The 20,403-nt window shown below is 53.7% G+C and overlaps 1 protein-coding gene across 1 annotated transcript in view; it reads left to right on the top strand.

The window, feature by feature from the left end:
• Window positions 1–3,177: 3,177 nt before the first annotated feature.
• Window positions 3,178–20,403, top strand: part of PLXNA4 (plexin A4) — a 437,042-nt gene continuing 419,816 nt past the window's right edge. Inside the window, exon 1 of the mRNA XM_056123992.1 lies at window positions 3,178–3,438. The gene's annotated coding sequence lies outside the window, so the exon portion shown is untranslated. The remainder of the gene's footprint in view (window positions 3,439–20,403) is intronic.

Here is a 20,403-nt window from a genome sequence, read left to right on the forward strand (position 1 = left end):
TGAGATTGGCCCCATATTACAGAGCTGGATGTGGGAGGACCAGTCAGGACGAGAGGATTGCCATCTTTGACCTACCCACCTGCAGCTCTCTTCCTCCCATCCCACAGCCTCTGCTGCCCAGGAATCCAAGGGGCCACCACACTGCAAAGAATGAAGCCATGCACAGTGACTCCTTACCTACCTGTCAAGCACCTGTCCCCTGCCGCCAACGCCGAGGGAAGGCAGGAGAAGGCCCTCAGCCACAGGGTCCCTGGGAACCTGGGAGCATGGGGGAGTCACCTTCTCTCGCAGACCAGGTTTTGCGGCTCCCCTCTTCCCTGTCATTTGGCTCTGTCATTCCTCTTCAGGCGCCACATGGCATTCATTTCTCTCGATGAAAATAAATGACACCACACACCAGGCAGGAGATAAAGAATAATAAATACATTTTATTTGCCACCGCTCACAAAAGGCCTTTGACTTCCCATCCATCCATCAGCAAATGGACCTGGAATCCTCCGGAAGTTTCACGCACACGCACAGACAGGCAAGTGTGCGGATACACACACAGGCGTGCACACACACATCACTTGCGTCACACAGGCACACATCAGAGACAAACACCACACAGAGAGACACGCAGACATACACGTACAGACACCACATATAGACGACTCACTTGCGTGGACCCTTCCAAACCTCACTACTTTCCATGTACACACACAGACACACACACACATACACACACACACACACACCACATTACAAGGGCAAACCACCCCTGTTATATTAAAAATACATGTCACAGTGATAGAGCTGCTTTCTCTCTCCCCCTCCTGTCTGGCATTTTTATGGCACACCCTAAAAGCCCAGTGGCAAACAGAGGTTTGAAAGATTCCCTCCCTCCCTCCCCCTGCATTTATTGAACCGTATTCCCTAAGTAATCCATTAGGCTTTTGGCTGTGACTCTCTGGGCTGTCACTTCTCTGTGATAGTCCCAGGGAGGGTGCACAGTCATATTCCAGGGGGTCAAGACCAGCCCCAGGTGACTCTCTTGGCCTTCTGGTCTCACCCCCATCTTCCGACCTAGGGAGTAGGGCCTCCCTGCCCCCATGGGGGCCCCCCGCAGTCATTGCGGGCTGCTATCTGGTTGTGTGTTTTCCTCTGGACTTCCGAAACTAACCTGATATTGTGTGCTTTATCTTAGAGTCTGGGATCCAGGATTTCTGAGACCAGAGGAGCCAGATCAATGTATTACGGCAAGCTAATAGGATAACTCCTGGCTGCTCCAGGGCCGGGCCATGCTCTGCTGCCATGAACCAGAGGCTGTAGGGGCTCCTCCCTGTCTCCTGGAAAACCCTTCAGCCTAACAGCCCCCGTCTGGAGCTGTGTCCCCAGACAGGCTCACCCCCTCCTCCAGAGCATCACCGGCTGGGTCCTCTGACTGGGTGGAACCTTGCTTGAGCTGCGCACCTTGGTGTCTGTCAGCTCCCATCTCTCCACTTCACTAATTTGGCTGCAGGAATCACCCCTACAGGAAGGTGTAGGAACGGGAGTCACTGCATGAAACTGAGATGGGGGGGGGGGGGCAGTAAAGGGCAGGGAGTGCTGGGCACAGGAAAGTTGAGGATGACGGGGCAGGAGAAGTCCAAAGCCACGGAGGACCCCTCCAGAGGGTGCTAGGACCGTGAACTCAGCCTAACCCAGGAGGTTCTTATACTGGCAGCTTTGATGGCACCAGGACAGGAGAGAACACACGGAGTTGGGGTGAGTCTTCAGGGGCCCGCTTCCCTTCCGAGTGACATTCCCTGGGAGGGCGCCCCTCCCACCCCGGCAGTTTCTCCCCTGCTTCGCAGCCCGAGGGACACCCTCATTTTGTCCTATGGACTTCCCCTGGCTGCCCTGCCTTGCTTGGGGCCGCGATGGGGTGGGGGGCGCGGGGGGCAAGCCAGGGTGCTCAGAAGGGACAGACAGGTCAGCGGGTCACTGGAACGTGACTGGACTCGCCCGGGGCAGTTCTAGGGCTCTGGGCCCCCCCTGCTCTCGCCATCACCCCCTCCCCACCCCACGCCTCGCGTCCCGGGGTGCCTCGCTGCGGCGCGACGGCTGCGCTCCGCAAAGGGGGAAGGGGCTGGCTAGGATCGGGGTCCGCTCTCCTCCTCTCCTGGACCTTGTGCGCCCCAGCGTCCGTGTGGCACCACGTGTGCGCCCCCACTTGGTCCCGCAGGGGCCCCCAATCCCCCCCTCCCCGCGGGAGGATCTCTGGGCGCGGGGGCGCCGGCCAAGGTCGGTGGCCGGCGGGGCCGGCCAGGCGGAGTGTGCGCCCGAGAGGGGGAGCGGCGCCCCCAGCCCCCTCTGCCGGCCGCTCGCCGCGGGTCTGGACGTCAGCCGCGAGCTCCGCGGCAGCCGGCGCGAGCTAGGGAGGGAGCGGCGGCGGCGGCGGCGGCGGGGAGGGGCGGGAGGAGGCAGGGGAGGGAGGCAGGGAAGCGGGGAGGCGGGCGGGAGGAGAGGAGGACCCAGAGAGCGCCAGGCAGCTGGAGTTTTTGCAGCGCTTGGCCGGGCTTCAATGCACAGCAGCAGCGAGCCGCGGCGGCAGCAGGCAGCCCGGGAGCTCCGGCGGCGGCCGAGCCAGCGGCGGCCCCGCTCCCTGCCCCCTGCAAACTTTGCGAGCAGCCCGCCCGGGGGGCCGGGGGCGCGCCCGGGAGGCCCGGCTCGGCCCGCGGCCGCGCTCGCCGCCGCAGCCCCGCGCCTCCCCGGGGAGCCCCAGCCCCGGCCCCTCGGCGCCGCCCGCTCAGTCCCGCGGCCGCGGCGGGGGCGGCAGGCGCGGCGCGGCGGGCGGGCGCGCACGGCCGGGGGGCGGCCGCCGCTGCCCAGGGAGGCGCGTCCCGGCGGCCCGAGCGCTCCCCGGCGGGTCCCCCGCGCCCTCGCCGCGCCCGGGCAGCGGCCCGACCGGGCGAGCATGGGCGGCGCGGAGTGACGCCGCCGTGCCCGCCTGGCATCAAGGACATTCAGCCCGCGGGGGTGGGGACGAAGAGCGGGAGTCGAGAGAGAGAGAGGAGGGGGGGTGTGCCAGCCCCGCGTCGGCACCGCAGCAGCCCCCGACAGCGGCCACCGCGGCCGGAGCCCGAGGGAGGAAAAGGGGGTGCTCGGCAGGAATCATCGCTCTTCAGCTCCCGACCTTTGCGATTTTTTAGGGGGTGGGGGGAGGAAGGAGGTGGGCATCCCGCCCACCTTGGCCGCGGCGGGAGGAGCTGTCAAGCCCCGGCGGCGGGGGTGCGCCCCGCGCCCGGCCGGCCTCGGAGGAGCGTCCGCTGCGTTCGGGGCTGGGGCTGGAGGCGGCCGCCGCACGCGCGCACACGCACACGTTCCGCGGAGGGCGAGAGGCGGCGAGCGGCTCCGACACCATCTGCAGTGTCAATGCGGCGCGCCCGCTGACGGCGGCCAGAGCGGCGCTCGCAGGTAAGGAGCCGGCCGGAGGGACCCGGGCTGGGGGGCCGGCAGTCCTCGGCTGCCCCGGAGCCAGCCCACGGCACGCACACGCGCGCACACACATACACACACACATACATACAGACACGCGCGCGCGCACACACACACACACACAACACACACGCACACACGCACACACACGGCGCACACGCACCTGCCCACGTCCCACCTGGACCCCCGTGGAGGTGCCGCGCGGAGGGGCAGGGCCAGCCCGGGCTCTTTCTCCCGCCATCCGGACGCCGGACTTGTGTTTCGGGGCTCTGGCGGGATGGCATTGGGTGTCTGCCTACCCCGCCGCTCCCTCTCCCAGCAGTCGGCTGCCAGCGATTACTCTCCCCCACCCCAAATTTTTTTCCTGCCCCCAGTTCGCAGCCCCATTTGCTCCCCTGAGCTGATGGGGGCGGGAAAGAAAAGGAGAAGTGATGGGAGATCTTGGGGAGCGGGGCCCAGCGCCCTTCCTGTCCCGGAGGCCAGTGGACATGTGGGTTTTTTTCCCCCTTTTCTTTCTTTCTTATTTTTTTTAAGGGGGAGCCAGAGCCGGTGCCAGGCCGGTGGGTGTTTGGGGCGCGCGGTGGCCGGCGCGCCGAGGAGGAGGCCCCGGGGGCGGAGGGGCTGCGGTTCTGGAGGGCGGCGCGTGGGGAACCGACTCCGCGTCTCCCCGGTAAGAGGCAGCACCGCGCAGCCGACTCCCCGGGAAGGCGCCGCGGCCGGTGGGGCGGGCCGGGGGCACTGAGCGAACTGAGCCTCGGTCAAAGGCACGACCCGCTTCCCGCCCTTCGGACTGGGGGCTGGACGGAGCCCACCGGGTGGAGGGGTGGCCCGGGAGCCCGGGCGCCTTCCCCGCCCTCCTGGGCCCTCCGCAAGCGTGGCGGAAGGCGCCCGGGCATCCCCCGTGCGGGGCGCACACCTGGCTTATACCTTTCGTGTGTGTGTGTGTGTGTGTGTGTGTGTGTGTGTGTGTGTGTGGTGTGTGTATGAGCAAAAGAACTCGAGGCCGGGAGGGGGGGGCGTCCAGGCGGATGTGGTCGTGAAGGGGAGGGAGGCTCCTCTTTCTTAAGAGCTGGCTGGCAGTGCCCACCCTAGCAGAAGGCTGGCGTCCTTGGGTGTGCCTGCGTCCCCCAGAGCCAGGCTACCCCAGACGTCGCAGAAGCCTGCGGTTCTGGGTTCGAATTCCCGAAGTTTCCCCCTTCCAGTCACATTATTATTATTATTATTGTTACTATTATTGTTGTTATTATTAACCGTGACTAGAGTAACACGGGTTATTCACTTTTCAAAACTTTTTTTCCCCCAGAGGATATAGGAGATGGGACAGGGGTAGGGGGTTGCAGAAGAAGGCTTAAAAAAAATACAGTTCCCATTTGGAGGGGGCGGGGGTCAAAGAGCAACTTATTCCCTGCACCAAAGTCGTGGGCAGGAGAATGTCAGCTCTAAATAAAACATTGTTTTTCAGTTGAATATAAATAGAGCAAGGTCCTCTGTTCTTCCCGCTGTCTCTGGCTGGGCAGTCTGGCGACAAATGGGATAAGCTGGGGGTGGTCTGCGCAAGTTTTGGGTTGCAGGGTGCTCTGCCCAGGGCGAGGCATGCTGAGACTCTTCTAGAACTTTCGGGTTAAGGAGTCACCATTGTTTTGATGAAGGGCCTCCGTGCTGGCCATAGACTATGCATTTCCTCCTGTAAATCCTCAGGGTGGACACAGGGAGAAAAGACTCTCTCAGCGCCCTCTGGACCATTTTTTTTCTGAACGAGGTTCTCCTGGGCTGTGTTGGGCTGTGCTGTGCTGTGCTGGGCTGGGCTGCATTGGCAGGACCATGTCCCTTGGGTGGGAGTGAAGGTTGCCCGCTGCTGTGTGCCTGTGAGTGGCTCTGGATGCATTGGAAGGGTGCTTGGGATAAAGCAAAGTTCTCACAACGGGGAGAAACCGGTAGGGGGAAGCCACACTATTTCATTCTCAAGAATGGCAGCGTATCACACACGCGCAACCACATGGACGCAGGCCTTCTCCCAGAGCTTGGGTGATGCCAGCCCAGCTCTGTATGAGACAGGACCCACCCCTGGGTGATGGTCAGCCCAGCTCTGTATGAGACAAGACCCACCCCTGGCTTTCTTCTTGCTTGCCCCCTGGGTACATGAATGGGGAGGTTTCTCCCAAGCACCCGGGGACTCCAGCCATCATGGGGAGCAGCCGGAGAAACATTCCCTTGGGGGACCTGGAAGGATGGGGCCCTGACCTTCCGTGGAAGGACCCCACTCCCCTTTCCTTTCTCTCCTTTGCCTTTCCGGCCTCGGACCTTGAATGCCAAACCCGCCTGCCTGCAGGAGCCTGTTTGAAAGCAGGGATTCAAACCGTTGCCCACACTTGCCGCAGCAGTGAGTGTGAGGTACCGATTTGGTTTCTGGGACAAAGCAGGCATTAATTAACATCTGTGTCAAGCAGGTGTTTGTTTATTTTTTCCTCCTGGTTCTCTGACCCAGCCTCAGAGGTGGTGGTGGTGGGGCAGACAAGGGAGGGATGTCATGGGGTCACCGTGTCCCTGTCTGCCACTCTCTGCCGCCTCCCTTCCCTGTTCTCGGAGGTTTTTAGCACTTGAAGGGGGTTGCCGTTAAGTAGAAGCCCCCAAGTTGGGAACGCTTCCTTCCATCTCAGGCTGCAAAGCTGTGGCATCCAGGTGGGCGCCGGAGGCCTGGGGTGCCCGGGGCTCTCTCGATCTCTGCATTCCTCTGGGATGCCCCGCGCCGCTCTGCCCAGCCTTCCCAGACAGATCTGAAGGCTCCATCCTTCTCTCCTGCTCTTCCAGTTCTTTGCCATTAGCTGCGGCTTGCCGGAGGAGCACAGCCTGGCCGAATCAGCCCAACCCTGGCCAGCCTCGCGATCTTCTTAATCTCCAGGAGGGCTGCTGGGAATTGGGGGTGGATGGGTGGGGGTGGGGGTGGGGGGTCTTTCTAGGGAGGCCCAGAAGTGGGCGAGAGTGCGAAGGGGGCGGGGTAAGGAAGGGCCCTGGGCTCCTTAGTTACTCCCAGACTTGCATGCAAAGAAATCGTGGCAGCCACAGCACAGACAGCCAGGGGGCCTTTCCCCGGAGCGGGCAGACGGGGACAATGCCGCGCGCAGACCTGTTGCAGCGGCTGTCGGGGGCTTGCGGGTGCTGGACCTTTGTCAGCGCAACAGATGTGTGATGCGCGCGTGTGCCTTTGAAAGCCTCTTCTCGGGATCCAGGGCTAGGAAGTGAAACGGGTCGGACCCCTCCCAGGGGCTGTGTCCTGTGAGCTACGGTGCCGCCCCACCCCGTTACCTCTCCCCGCCTCCCCCCTCCGCCACCCCCCTTCTCGCCCCGCCGTACCCCGCCTTCCTTCTCCCCTCCTCCCCCCCGCCCTCCCCCGTCCCCCCGCCGTGCAACCACCTCTTGGCTTTGTGCTCGCGCGCAGCCGCCAGCCCATTCGCCCTCAAATCTGTGGCACTCCAAGAAATCAATATAACATGAATTTAACGACAGCTGGATGATTAAGTGTTATTTATATTTAAGAGCGGCATTTTAAAAAGACGTGGCGCTAATAAATCAAAGGGCTGTTGGGAGATGCCCATGATTAGGATAATTGCCCTATAGGCTCCGCTGAGCAGAGCTGGGGCCAGGCGGAGCCCTGGAAGTGGAGAGAGTCCACCCTCCTCCCACCCACCCACCCACCCACCCCTGCTCGCCAGCCAGGACTCCCACCTGCTCCCTGCAGAAGTCTGTACTTCCCCCCACAGCCCCCCCACCCTCTTTCTCCCCTGGCTGATGCTGGGAGTGGTGGCAGGAAGGAGGAGCCAGCTGGGAGACGGAAAAGGAGGGGGGGTCTCTGTGGCTAAGTGGTAAGAGACCGGAGCTGCACAGAGCAGGCAAGCAGGACACCCTAGTTCCTAGCCCAGAGTCTTGTTCTCCACGTGGGGGCTGGGATGGGGGGGAGGCTGCCTCCTTGCATGGCCTGAGGCAGCTGGGAAGCAGTGCTCAGAGTCCCCAGGGAGTCTGGGTCAGTTCTGAATCCCCAGCATGTGGCATCAGCAACCCCCTCCCCCCATTTCCCACTCTGGGAGAGGCAGGAGGACCTCAGGATGGGTCCCCAGGAAAAGAGGGGACTGGGGAAGAAGAACATGAGTGAGGGGGCTGATGGCTGCTATGCAGTGAGTGTTGCTGGGGAGGCATCCCTGCAGATGTTTGCAGGAGAGGCGCGTGTCCTCAGAAGAACCGGGAGAGGCAGGTCCTCTTCAGATCCCACTTCCTCCAGCGCCAGTGAGATGCAGGATCACAGAGCTGCTCACTCTCCTCTATGTGTTGCGCATCCTGGGTCAGCTTCTAGGGTCAGGCCCAGGGGAGAGGTGTGGGAGAGGCCATACCCTATGGCGGCAGAGGTGAGGGGGTGATCAGAATATCTGCTTTATTCCCAGGATGGTCTGAAGGACCCCAGGCAAACCTTTCTTCTCTGCCTCCATTTCCCCATTCATCACGGGGGGGGGGGGGGGGCTCTGATTCATCCTTGACCCTTGAGGGCCTGTGAACTTGCGTGGATCATTCCAGTACTATGCTTAAGTCTGGGGTAGAATGAATTCATTCATTCATGGGGTAGACCTGACCTAACTGGGCCACTCCCTCTGACTCCCAGACAGGTCTGTGAAAAGGGCATGAGTGTTACCCCCATTTTTGCTTTCGGCATGGCCCAGGTGCGGAGTCGGGTATGCGTAGGAATCTGATTCTCCCTCAGAGAAGCTTTGGGTGTGCTGATATCATGGCAATAGGATCCTCTTCTCCCTGGAAGGTGGGGGTTGCAGATTCCTATCATACTCCTCTTCATATACCTCCTCCTCCTCCTCCTCGTCCTCCTTCTCATCATCATCTTCATCCTCCTCTTGCTTTGGGGGCCATCAAGTGGTGCTCAGGGTTTACTCCTGGTTCTGTGCCCAGGGATCACTTTAGGAGGTGCTTGGGGGACCCCACGTGCAGTACTGCGGATTGATCCAGAGTCTTGTGCTTAAGGCGAGTGTCTTACCCACTGGATTATCTCCTGGGAGGTTGATTTCCTTTTGGTGGGAGAGGAAGAAGACTGGAAAGGCCCACAGGACCTGTGGAGTTGTTGATCTTTCCATTCTTCGAGAAGGCTGCTTGAAGTTTCTGCTCCATACTCATGGTTTCATTCATTCATTCATTTAGCCTTTGGGTTCGAGGTTGGGAGGTCCAGAGGCAGGGAGAACTATCTTTGCCTCAGGATGACAGGTCTGCAGTGGGGGTACCTGACCCATTTACCATGTGGGGTGGAGATGAACTCAGGGTGGGTGCCATGCAGGCTGTGTGTGGGCAAAGCTCCCTCCACACTTGGGGGATGTGTAGTACTGGGTTCTGAGATGTGTGAGCAGAGGGGAGGCCCTTAGGGATCTGGACCTGGCTAGAGTCTGGGCCTGAGCTGTCCAAGCCTCTGACCTGGACTTTCAGAAAACAGCTGCAAGTTAACTGTGTGTGGTTGTCTGATCCTTTCAGCCGCCCCAGGACAGACTTCCCATTCTATGCAGCATTAATTTGGCTTCCCTTTGCACAAGGTATAGAATCCCCTGAGCTGGAGGTGAGCTGCAGACCGTGGCTGTCGTTGATCCCCTTCCCTTGGGCCTTGGTGGCAGGGGCTGCTGTTCTACAGAGGCTGCTGGGCCCCTGGGCGACCTGTCTCTGGAGCTGGCTCCACTCTGCTCTCCTCCACCCCTTCCGCCGCCTCCTCCCCGAACCAGGATTCGTAACAGCAAATTGGATTTGGGAATGTTTTGTCACTCCTACACAAAACAGATCACTACCTAAGAGGATATCCGTCTGGGCCGCAGTCGATGCTCTGAGGGCGGCAGCCGGGCGGATCAATTCCCAGGTCTTCCCAGAAAGAGAAGAGTATCAGCCAAGGGCGAAGTCACCAGGGCTGGAGTTCAAGGAGGTCCCTGCCTGGACTGCGAACGCTCCCATCTGCCATCGGGCTGCTGGGTCTGCCTGCATCTGTGTGGAGTAACTGAAGGGAACAGACTATTCCTGGCTTAGGGCCCAGCGGTAAAAGAGAAGGGACAATGGGCAGTGTGGAGTCACCCCCTGTGTGTTGTTCTCTGCTGGTCAGACTAGGCAGTGGGAAGAGGGCAGACCCTGGGAAGGTGCCGCTGACCAGCCACGTGAATGTCCCTGATCCGAGACAGAGTGTGTCTTTGTCCACGCCATCTCAGACCTGCTCCTCTCTCACCTCAAGCAGAATCTCTCAAAGAAATTTCAAAGTGTGTCCAGTGGGACCAAATGGATTGGCCCGATGCACGTGTCCGTGGTCAAGTCCCTTGGAGAAACCTGAGTGTGAAAGCAAGCTCAGGAGGACCCTTGCCGCAGGACTTCTGAATCTTTCAGGCCCTTAAAAGTAGAGTGTCTGTGGATTCCCCAAGAGACACTAATGCAGGACAAGCACTTGGGTGTGTTGTGTCTTTTCCCAGTTGTGAAGGTAAACGTGGATTCACCAAAAACAGGTTGGCCAAGGTACATGCCACACAGGTTTGTGGTTCTAGGGTCCTGGTGATTCTGCAGAGACTGGATGTTGCTGTGGAATTTTGTGTGATGAAAAGTTGGCTTAACTCTAGTGGTAGCACTGTGCCTTGTCCCTCCAAAGCTGCAGAGGGGTGCTCTAGAAGCTTGGGTGTAGGCAAGCATATGGGATGTTCTACTGTAGGGTATTCTCTTGGTTAAAAAGCACCAGTGTTGGGGGCAGAGAGCATGTGTGGTTTTGGAGACAGATATACACTTTCTCCCAGCTCTGTCACTTATCAGCTATGGGATACATCGGGAAAAATCACTTTATGTTTCAGTGTTAACTGCTTCTAAGAGGAAGATTGGTTTAGGTCACTGATGTGAAATAGTGGTTTTTGTTAGTTCATTCATGAATGTTTTTCTTGGGGCCACATCTGGCCGTGTTCAGGAACTCTTCCAGGCTCTGTGCTCAAGAGTGACCCCTGGCAATCTTCTGGGGGACATACACAGTACTAGGGTCTGTGGAACGCTTTGCTGTGTATAAGGTGGAAGTCTGTATTCAGATGAAATGAGTGCATGGGTAGACACAGGAAGGAATGTTCCAGCGAAAACTATGGCGAGCTCTGGGGCCTTGCTCCCTGGACCTGTCTGTCCCACTTTAGGTTTAGATTTGACGTAGGGTCCTTAGAAAGTAACTTGAGATAAAGACTAGTGTAGGATCACTTTCTTGAGGGAAGCAGGACTGAAGGGAAAGGGGAAAAAAGACAAGCAAGGGAAAGAAAGAACGTTCCCCTAAGCTGGGCACTGCTTTTTGAGCGAAGCCAGCTGCTGGCTCATTGCCTAGGATGATGAAGTGATGGATGGACACAGGGATTCAGAAGAGGCTGGAAGCACAGCATCACCTGCTGGACCGTCTCTGGATGCTGTTCATCCAAGGAGACAGGGTTTCCCCTCCTCTGGCGGGGAAGGGGTAGCGTGAGATTGAGAGCATGAGCTTGGGGCCCCGAGACTGCCCACCTGGTGGACCTGATGGTGTTCCCTTTCTAGGAGCTCAGCCTTTGCCCCTGAGAAAGAAGGGGAGCAAGAACTTGAGGAGCAGAGGACTAGCAGGAGGCTCTCCTGGGGTCACTCTGGGTGAAGTTCAGATTGGGGGGGTGGGGCAGAAGTCAGGTGGCACCAGGCAGGCACTCAAATTTGGCCTTTGGGAATCATGGGTTCCATACTGGGCACATGTGGGGTTTCAGAACAGAGTGAGTGAAATAGGGCAGGGGCCTCCAGTAGGGACTGTCCGGAACCCTGTCCCTCTTCCCCCACTGCCCAACATATGTCGTGGTGGCCGCAGCCAGTGTGGCTTCCTCAGGAACAGAAATGATACTGAATCAAATGGAGAAAGGGACCAGTCACGTGTCAGGAAGCAGCCCCAAACATTAGGACTTATTAGCCTCCCCCAAAGTGCCCTTCCAGGTCATGCTCTGCTGTCTCAGACGCGGTGGCATGTGATGGCTCAGGGCCCCTGCTGCTCAGAGACTGGGGATGAGAGGCAAGCAACCTCTGTCTCTGTTCTAGTTTAAAAACTCCTGTCTGCATAACACACTGTCTGTGAGTTGTTACATTTATTCATTTTTTTCTTAAATTTTTATTAGTGAGACATCATGAGGTACAGTTGTAGACTTACAGATTTTTGTGCTTGGTTTTCAGTTATACAATGATCCCATCCCTCCACCAGTGCCCATTCTCCACCACCACCAGTCCCAGTATCCCTCCCACCCCCATCCCCCCATCCCACCCTACCTCTGTGGCAGAACATTCCCTTTTGTTATCTCTCTCCTTTTGGAGTTGTTACATTTAGTCACCCTTTTAGCAACTCTCTCCTCCCTCCCTCCCTGCCTCCCTCCCTCCCTCTTCTCTCCCCCCCCCCCCCCCCCCGTGTCTCTCTCTCTCTCTCTCTCTCTCTCTCTCTCTCTGTCTCTCCCTGGCTTTGAAGTCCTGAGGGTCAGGTAAAAGCAAAGGATATCGTGCTTGTGACTGCTCTCCCAGCCATCCCCGCCATTTGCTGCTCACCTCGGCACCCCTGCCTTTGTAGTCTCCTAAATGCATCCGCTGGTGGATGGGGCAGCTCACAGCTTTGGAGACATGTGTCCCTTTTCACATATCTGCCGGAGGTTTCTGCTTTCCAGAGGGCCAGGTCCAGCCCCCGCTTGAAGCTGTCTCTCTTCTAATCAGGACTGTAATTCAGACTATGCAAGAGTGGGGAGGAGACCACTGTGGGTTGTAGCGAAGATGACAATAGCATTGGAGTGAGTCTTCCCCTTCTTGGTTAGATTGAGAGTGGCTATTCCTGACTTCGGTTGTAGACTGGGCCAGTTACACAGGGAGTAATCGTGGAATCGTGGCCAAGTCCATAGACTGAAGCTCTAGAGGTGGAAGCATAGAGACTTAGAGAGTGTACGTGGTCAAATGAGGGAAGAGCAAACCAGCCACTGTGGGATCAGGGTTTTGGGCAGTGGTGGGGTAAATCCCTTTCCAGGAGGGCTTAGTATTTCACATTATAACAACGAGCCAGGTCTCTGGCTACTGAACCCATAGGTCATTCTAAAATGATCTGGACAGTGGTGGTATGGAGGTGGCTGGAAGCTTGATTCCCTTAGGTGGAATTTCTGTTCTCCAGGTCAAATCCACTGTGTATTAAGGCACAAATAGATTCAAAAAGGGCTGGAGCGATAGTACAGCAGGTAGGGTGTTTGCCTTGCATGCGGCTGACCCAGGTTCGATTCCTCCATCGCTCTCGGAGAGCCTGGCAAGCTACCAAGAATATCCTGCCCACACGGCAGAGTCTGGCAAGCTCCTTGTGGTGTATTTGATATGCCAAAAAAACAGTAACAACAAGTCTCACAATGGAGACATTACTGGTGCCCACTTGAGCAAATTGATGAACAACAGAAGGACAGTGCTACAGTGCTGTAGATTCAGAAGGACAACCCAACTGCGTTTTCCAGAAATTTCCAAAGATGGATAGTTCCTCCATGGAATAAGTATTTCATGGCCAAGTCATTCTTGTAAATACCTTAGGTTGTGTTTTCTTTTTTAGGGGGTGGGGCTTGGGTCACACCTGCCAATGTTCAAGAATTAATCCTGACTCTACATTCAGAAATTACTACTGGTGGTGTTTGAGGGACCATATTGGATGCCAGGAATCAAATCTGAGTGGCAGTGTATCAGGCAAGTGCCCTCCCACTGTCCTGTTGCTCCAGCCTGTAGTTCCCTTTAAGAGGAATGAAAGATGCAGGTGAAAGGCAATAGCAAAGCCAATTCCATCAATTGTAGTCACTTTTTTAGTTTACGTGAAAAAATAAACTGAAAACCTAAAACTGAAACTTTTGGGTGGTGGCATGGACACCTGTGGTTACCTCCTAGAACCAGTATTTGGCAGAAAGTTTTTTTGGGAGGGCTGGAGCGATAGCACAGTGGGTAGGGCGTTTGCCTTGCATGCGGCTGACTCGGATTCGATCCCCGGCAACCCATATGGTCCCCCAAGCACTGCCAGGAGTAATTCCTGAGCGCAGAGCCAGGAGAAACCCCTGAGCATCGCTGGGTGTGGTCCACACACACACACAAAGAAAGTTTTTTGGGAGATGCTAGCTTGCAATTGGAAGCTGATTGGAATTTGGTTTGGAGAAAGGGAGAAAGCAGGAGAAATAACCTACTGTTCCAGGTACAGGGGGTTGGGGATGGGGTCAGCATTCAGAGGCAATGACTTCCTCTTGTCTTTGTCATTGTTTTTGAAAGTCCCAGAAATAGCTGTGAGTTCTTAGGAGCTGCTGGTGATTGTAAGTGCCTTCAGATGTTGATTTTCCAAAGGGACCATTTCAAGGCATGCGATGGCAGCTTGACAGGTTTGTGGAAATGCGTTCAACAAGTAGCACTTTTCAGTTGCATGCAATAGAGCAAGATGGATGTTTGCAAGCCACGTGAGTAATGATATTTCCCTTCTCAATATGTGTTTTTTCAGCCACGCTGAGGGGAGGAGAGGCATCCATATAGCTGGCCAGAGAAATGGTCTGCATGCACAAAGATGTCTGGAGTTAGTAAGAGAGAGCCCCCTGGATTTTAGATGATTTCAACAGATTTTCTCTCTGGAAGGAAACTTTGCTGCCCTGGAGAGGTGGAAGGCTTCTAATGAGATTGTAAATCCGTGGTTTTACCCACTGAGGTGACCTGGAGAGCAAAGTTACTCCTTTCCCGTGGGAAGCATTTCACTTCTTAGCATTCCTCTAGTAAAAGTAGTGATTTGTGCGCACATGTGGGAGTTGGGATGGGAGATCACTCTGGTGGCATTTGGGTTTGGATCACTTGGGGGGAGCCTGGCCAATCACTCCCATTCCCAAGTTATAGGTCCTCAGACAGGCTTTGCCCTAAACCCATGTTCCTTTGCAAAGCAAGTAACAGTTGCTCACACTCCCTCATACTATTCCCCTGGCACTCATTCATAAAGCCTCGCCTTGGTGATTCTATCAGCATTAAACTGTTTGGTGACTGAGTTTAGAATTATAGGAATCGGAGAAATGAATTAGCAGTAAATCAAGTCCCAGCTGAGTTCGAACCCAACTGCAGTGCATTTTAAATTAAAATCCTCGTGCGATGATGAAGCAGCTGTAAGTCAAGCATGGGAACTCTGTCACTCTTGACTTTGGAGAAGTGTGGCAGTCACCCCTTGAAAGAGAAACGCTGATGACGGCATGTATTGATTTCTAACCTTGCTGGGAAATTGCCACTTCATTTCTTCTTCATAAATGGCTGGCTTTCGTTATTTATTTATTTATTTTTGGTGGGAGGTGCCAGGGGAAGGATCCTATTTACAGTGGCACAGAAACATCCTTGAAACAGAGCAGGAGGGAGAAGAACTCAGGCCTGGGGGATCATTCATTGCCTTTTCTTCCTGCCTTCTCCTAAGGTCTTTGGAAAGGGAATTTGAGTCTATGGGTGCAGTGTGGGTTTTGTTTTCCTGCTCAGACTGTATTTGATTCTCTTTTTTGAGTGATCTGTACAGAAAACAACAAAGAGAGCCCTTACAGGAGGCTGCATGCTGTCTTGTGTCAGTGACAATTGTGGTGTAATAGGAAATCATTTATGTAAGTTGCTGTGGCCTCTGAATGGAGCTTGTCGGAAGTGTGGCTCAAACCTTTGAAGGCCTGTTTTTCTCCTCCTGCAAACTAATCCTGAGGTTTCCATTTTCAGAGCAATTGAAGAAGTATTAGGGGCTGCCCAGGGAAGAGGGGGACCTTGCTATGAATCTCAGGTCTATTGAATAGTTGACCAACAGGTTTCTGCTCTGGGCTTGGCCTCCAAATCTTTCTTTAGTCTGGGAGTGAGAACAAGTCCTGGAGGTGAGGACAGACCTGGTCATGCATCCCTAATAAAGGCCCAGGTTCAGCATCTGCAGGAAGATTCCACTACTGCGTAAGGTCAGAGAGAATCAGGAAAGCGAGAATAAAATCTGGGCTTGGGTCTGTTGTCATGATACTTTTACCCAGTGCAGCCTGTTTGCCTATTTTGGGGAAGAGCTGAAAGTGACCAAAGCTTGCCAAGGGTCAGATGGCCCCAGGTGGGACAGTGGGGCCTGAGATAGGGTCTGCTTAGTGCAGAACTGCAGAGGCCTGAGTCTGCAGAGGGAGACTGAGAGGGAGAGTTTCAGTCCTGGCAGAGAGCAGTGAAGAGCCACCTGGGGAGGAAGAAAAGAGTCATTATGGGGTAGAAGGATAGTACAGTGGGTAGGACATTTGCCTTGCACAAGGCTGACTTAGATTTGATCCCCAGCATCCCATGTGGTCCCCCAACACTGTCAGGAGTAATTCCTGAGTGCAGAGCCAGAAATAATCCTTAAGCATGGCCAGGTATAAACCTCCCCCTACCCCACCCAAAAAAGAGAGAAAGAGTTATTATGGTTTTTTTTCAAGCCTTTCTTTCCTTTGGCTCTGCACACATATATTTACACACTTGAGCTAGAGAGGAAGCTGTGATATTTAGGAACATTTCACAAAGGAACCTAGCAATCCATTCATCTGCCGCTGTGGTCAAGACTTGTCAAGTGGCTCCAATATGCTTGATGTGCTGCAAGAGTTGGGTGGCTCAGAGGGAAAGACTCAGTCCTTCTAGGTGCCAGACCCCAAGCTCAGAGTGGACCCAACACCCGGATTGACAGAGACTGGAAATGTGAGTGACAAGGCTGACGGAGGATTCATCAGAAGGATCCTCTTCTAGGGGGATGTGGAGGTCTCCTGGAGATGGAATTGGGGACGCCTTCATCCAGCTGATTCTGGGAGAGTGCTGGGAAGGGTGAGAAGGCTTGACTTAAGGAAGAGGCCCCAGGTGGAGGCATGGAAAGGGGAGTGCACCCAGAAAGTGGCCTGTATGCAGGGGTTCCAGGAGGCTGTATATGAACCCAGAGAGTGAGGAGTGAGGCCAAAACCCAGAGATAGTTTTGCATATAGAGACCAGGCAAGGACGAGGCCAAGTGTCCTCTGAGAGGTTTATCTGATGGGCAGTGGCCAGACCTGGGTGGTTGCCTGGAGGCAGGGAAAGAACCAGCAAGGCCAGATCTACATTGTAGAATGGTCACTCTGGAGAACAGATAGATACAGAGTGACTGGAAGATCATTGTAGGGAGCCAGGGGAATTGAGAAAAGGGCTGAGGAGATGGAGGGTGGTGGCAAAGAAGACAGAGGGGTCCCCTAGAAGATGGAGCTGGCAGAGAGAGTATGCCGGGTGGTGGAGAAGATGGGGAGCTGGAGTTTGGGACTGCCTTGCTGGGGTCCATTTCAGACGTTGGTAGAAGATGCAATCCCAGGGGCCAAGCCAGATTGACATGTGATTGGGGCGGGGGAGGGGGGAGTGGCAGGTGAGGGGGACGTTTCCTCTGCGGGAATGATGAATGAGCTGCCTGTGGGATTTGCCGGCAGAGGTGACCAGGAGGCCAGCGGATACAGGGCTGTGTTCCTGGCAGCTTTGTGTCAGCACTTACCCATGCCACTGACCTCTGAGTTCTCTTTGGAGTCCTCTGGGAGCTGACAGAAACTGGGTAAAGAATCACAGAGACCCACAGAGATATCTACGTGGTCCAAGGGGTTCACATCCAGAGCAAAGCAGGCACTCTCAAATACTTCACTCGTAATTGCCACGGACCCGTGTAGGCATGTGGGTTCCGGAAAATTCTCACTTTTTCCAGACATTCAGAGGGTTCATCCAGGGATGCTGAGCACTGAGCAGCACAGACTCTCATGGCATGAGCAAAGAATAAAGGCAGAATTTATTATTGTATTTTGGACTTTCGCTATTCTACTAAAACTTTATTTACAAGGGCAGTGAGCCAGATTTCTTTAGTAGTTGCAGCATACCAACATAGAGGTCTAAAGCACCTTCAATGATTTTTTTCTTTCTTTCTTTCTTTTTTTTTGCTTTTTGGGTCACACCTGGCAATGCCCAGGGGTTACTCCTGGCTCTGCACTCAGGAATTACTCCTGGTGGTGCTCGGGGGACCATATGGGATGCTGGGAATCAAACCCGGGTTGGCCACATGCAAGGCAAACGCCCTACCCACTGTGCTATCACTCCAGCCCCTCAATGATTTTTTTTCAATTCTAGATACAACTTATTTGTTTATTTTAAATTTTATTTTATTAAATAAGTACTGTGATTCATAAAGTTATTCATAGTTGAAGTTTAGACTTCACAATGTTCCAACATCAATCCCACCACAAATGTCAACTTCCCTTCACTAATGTTCCCAGGTTCTGTCCCATAACATGCCACCCCCCCTCCCCCCAATGCCACACAAACACTTCCTCAACCTGCCATATTAACAGATACTTTTTAAGTTTAAGTTTTTAAAGTTCGGGTCTTACAATTTCAGTGTTATTGACTCAGTGGCTTGAATAGTTAACGCTATCAATCCTTAACACCACCAATGTACATGAATCCCCTTAACCCTCATTCCCCGATCCCCTCACCATTGCTTCTTATCTGTCTCTTCTTCCGTCACCCATCTACTCTATTTCTTTCCTTCCTCTCCCTATACTCTGGGACCAAGGACGGTCTAGGCACCCCCTTTTTAAAACCATTGCATTCCCGCATCCAGTTATTTGAAATGCCGCATCGTAAGTTCTATCATCCTGTGTTTGTTCTTCTTCTGGCTTACTTCATTTAACATGATATCTTCCATTTCTATCCATATTGCCATGAATTGCATAGTTCTATCATTCCTTAGAGCTGTGTAGTATTCCTTCGTGCATATAGACCACACCCTCATGAACCACGTATCTGTCGCTAGACATTTAGATTGCTTCTGAGTCTTTGTTAATGTACTGAGTGCTGTAGTGCATAATGTTGTACATATGTCCTTCCAAATGAATGTCTCTCCTGGGAATTTGCTGGGTCATATGGCAGCTTAATTCTGAGTTTGCTGAGAACTCTCCATACCGTTTTCCACAGGGATTGAACTAGACATCATTCCCACCAGCAGTGGAATGATGGTGGGAATGGATTCCCTTTTCACCACATTCACACTAACACAGATTGTTCCCAGTATTTTTGATCTGTGCCATTCTCACTGGTGTAAAATGATAGCTCATTGTTGTCTTGATTTGGATTTTCTTAATTTATAAGTGATAATAATAATAAAAAAGAATCCTGAGCATTTTTTTAAGTGCATGATTTTTTTTTTATTAGTGAAACACCATGAGGTACAGTTGTAGATTTACAATTTTTTGTGCTTGGGTTTGATTATACAATGATCAGATACCCATCCCTCCACCAGTGCCCATTTCCCACCACCATGGATAATATCCCCCCCACCCCCATCCCCCCATCCCCCCTGCCTCTGTGGCAGGGCAATCCCCTGTGTTCTCTCTCTCCTTTTGGGTGTTGTGGTCTGCAAAAGAGGCATTGAGTGGCAAACATGTTCAGTCCATAGTCTACTTTCGACATGCATCTCCCCTCCTGGGAGGATCCTCCAAACACCCTTTATTTGGTGTTCCCTTCTCTATCTGAGCTGCCCTTTCCTCTAGAATGCCCGACTGGCCACTAAGCTATGGAGTAATCCTCCTGGTGCTGATCTCAGCTATTCTTGGGTATTAATCTCATATTTTGTTACTTTATATCCCCCAGATGAATGCAATCTTTCTATGTCTATCCCTCTCTTTCCGACTCATTTCGTTTAGCATGATACTTTCTATGTTGTACCACTTGTATGTAAATTTCATGACTTCATCTTTTCTAAGAGCTACGTAGTACTCCATTGTGTAGATGTACCAAAGTTTCTTTAACCAGTCATCTGTTCTTGGGCATTCAGGTTTCTTCCAGTTTCTGGCTATTGTAAAGAGTGCTGCAATGAACAAACAAGTGCAGATGTCACTTCTAGTCCTGAGCATTTTTTATGTGCCTATTGGCCATCCATTTTTCTTCCACAGAGAAGTGTCTGTTTATTTCTTCTCCCCATTTTGGATGGGGTTTTTATATTTTTTTCATTGATCTTTGTGGAGTACTTTATATATCCTGGATAATAACCCTTTATCTGATGTGTCCAGTGAAAATATTTTCTCCCACTCTTTTAGCTTTAGCCTGTGTTTCTTTTGCCATACAGAAACATTTTAGTTTGTTGTAGTTCATTTGTTTAATTTTGATTCTATAGCCTTTGGCAATGCCATTGTGGTGTTGAAGACTCCTTTATGGTCCAGGTCTTGGAATATTCTGTAAATCTGAAATCAGCAACAGAGGAGGACAAGCCTGTGTCCCTGGGTACTAGCTTGCTCCCACCCTTCACACCTGCATCTCATTTTCCATGAGCATGCTGCACCATCAACCAAGGGAGCTCTTTTCCCAGTTGGGGAAAACATTGTTAATGCTTTGGCCTTACCCCTTGTAAATGATGTCCTGTTCATATATAATTTCTAAAGGGCCAGTCTGTACTCTCAAGGTCTGTGGGGAAGATCTGGTCACTCACTCAAGAGGTCTGGCTGGTTCAAAGAGGATTCATGAGAAATCTTGTCTAATCTGAATGCCAGTGAGAGAGAAAAGTCCCTCTAGAGAGAATCCCAGGGCCATTGCAGCCTGGCATCAGATGGTCGTGCCCGAGTTTTGGATCCCCAACTGTGGAGAGATCAAGTCCACACAAAGGAATAAAATTCCTTTGCTAGCTCAAGCTAGGGTCCAAGTCTCATCCAACACAGTGGAGTCAAAATTAAGTCTTTTTTTAGTGTGTGTGTGTGTGTGAGAGAGAGAGAGAGAGGAGAGAGAGAGAAAGAGAGAGAGAGAGAGAGAGAGAGAGAGAGGATCAGATCCAAGGCCTTGCACATGCAACTCATGTGATCTAACCCCAACTAGCATCAAGTACTTTTGGATTCTGCAGGGAAGCTTGGTAATATGCTAACCTTTCTT

This window comes from Sorex fumeus, unplaced genomic scaffold (genome assembly GCF_029834395.1).
Source record: "Sorex fumeus unplaced genomic scaffold, SorFum_2.1 ptg000048l, whole genome shotgun sequence".
Classification (NCBI taxonomy): Eukaryota; Metazoa; Chordata; class Mammalia; order Eulipotyphla; family Soricidae; genus Sorex; species Sorex fumeus.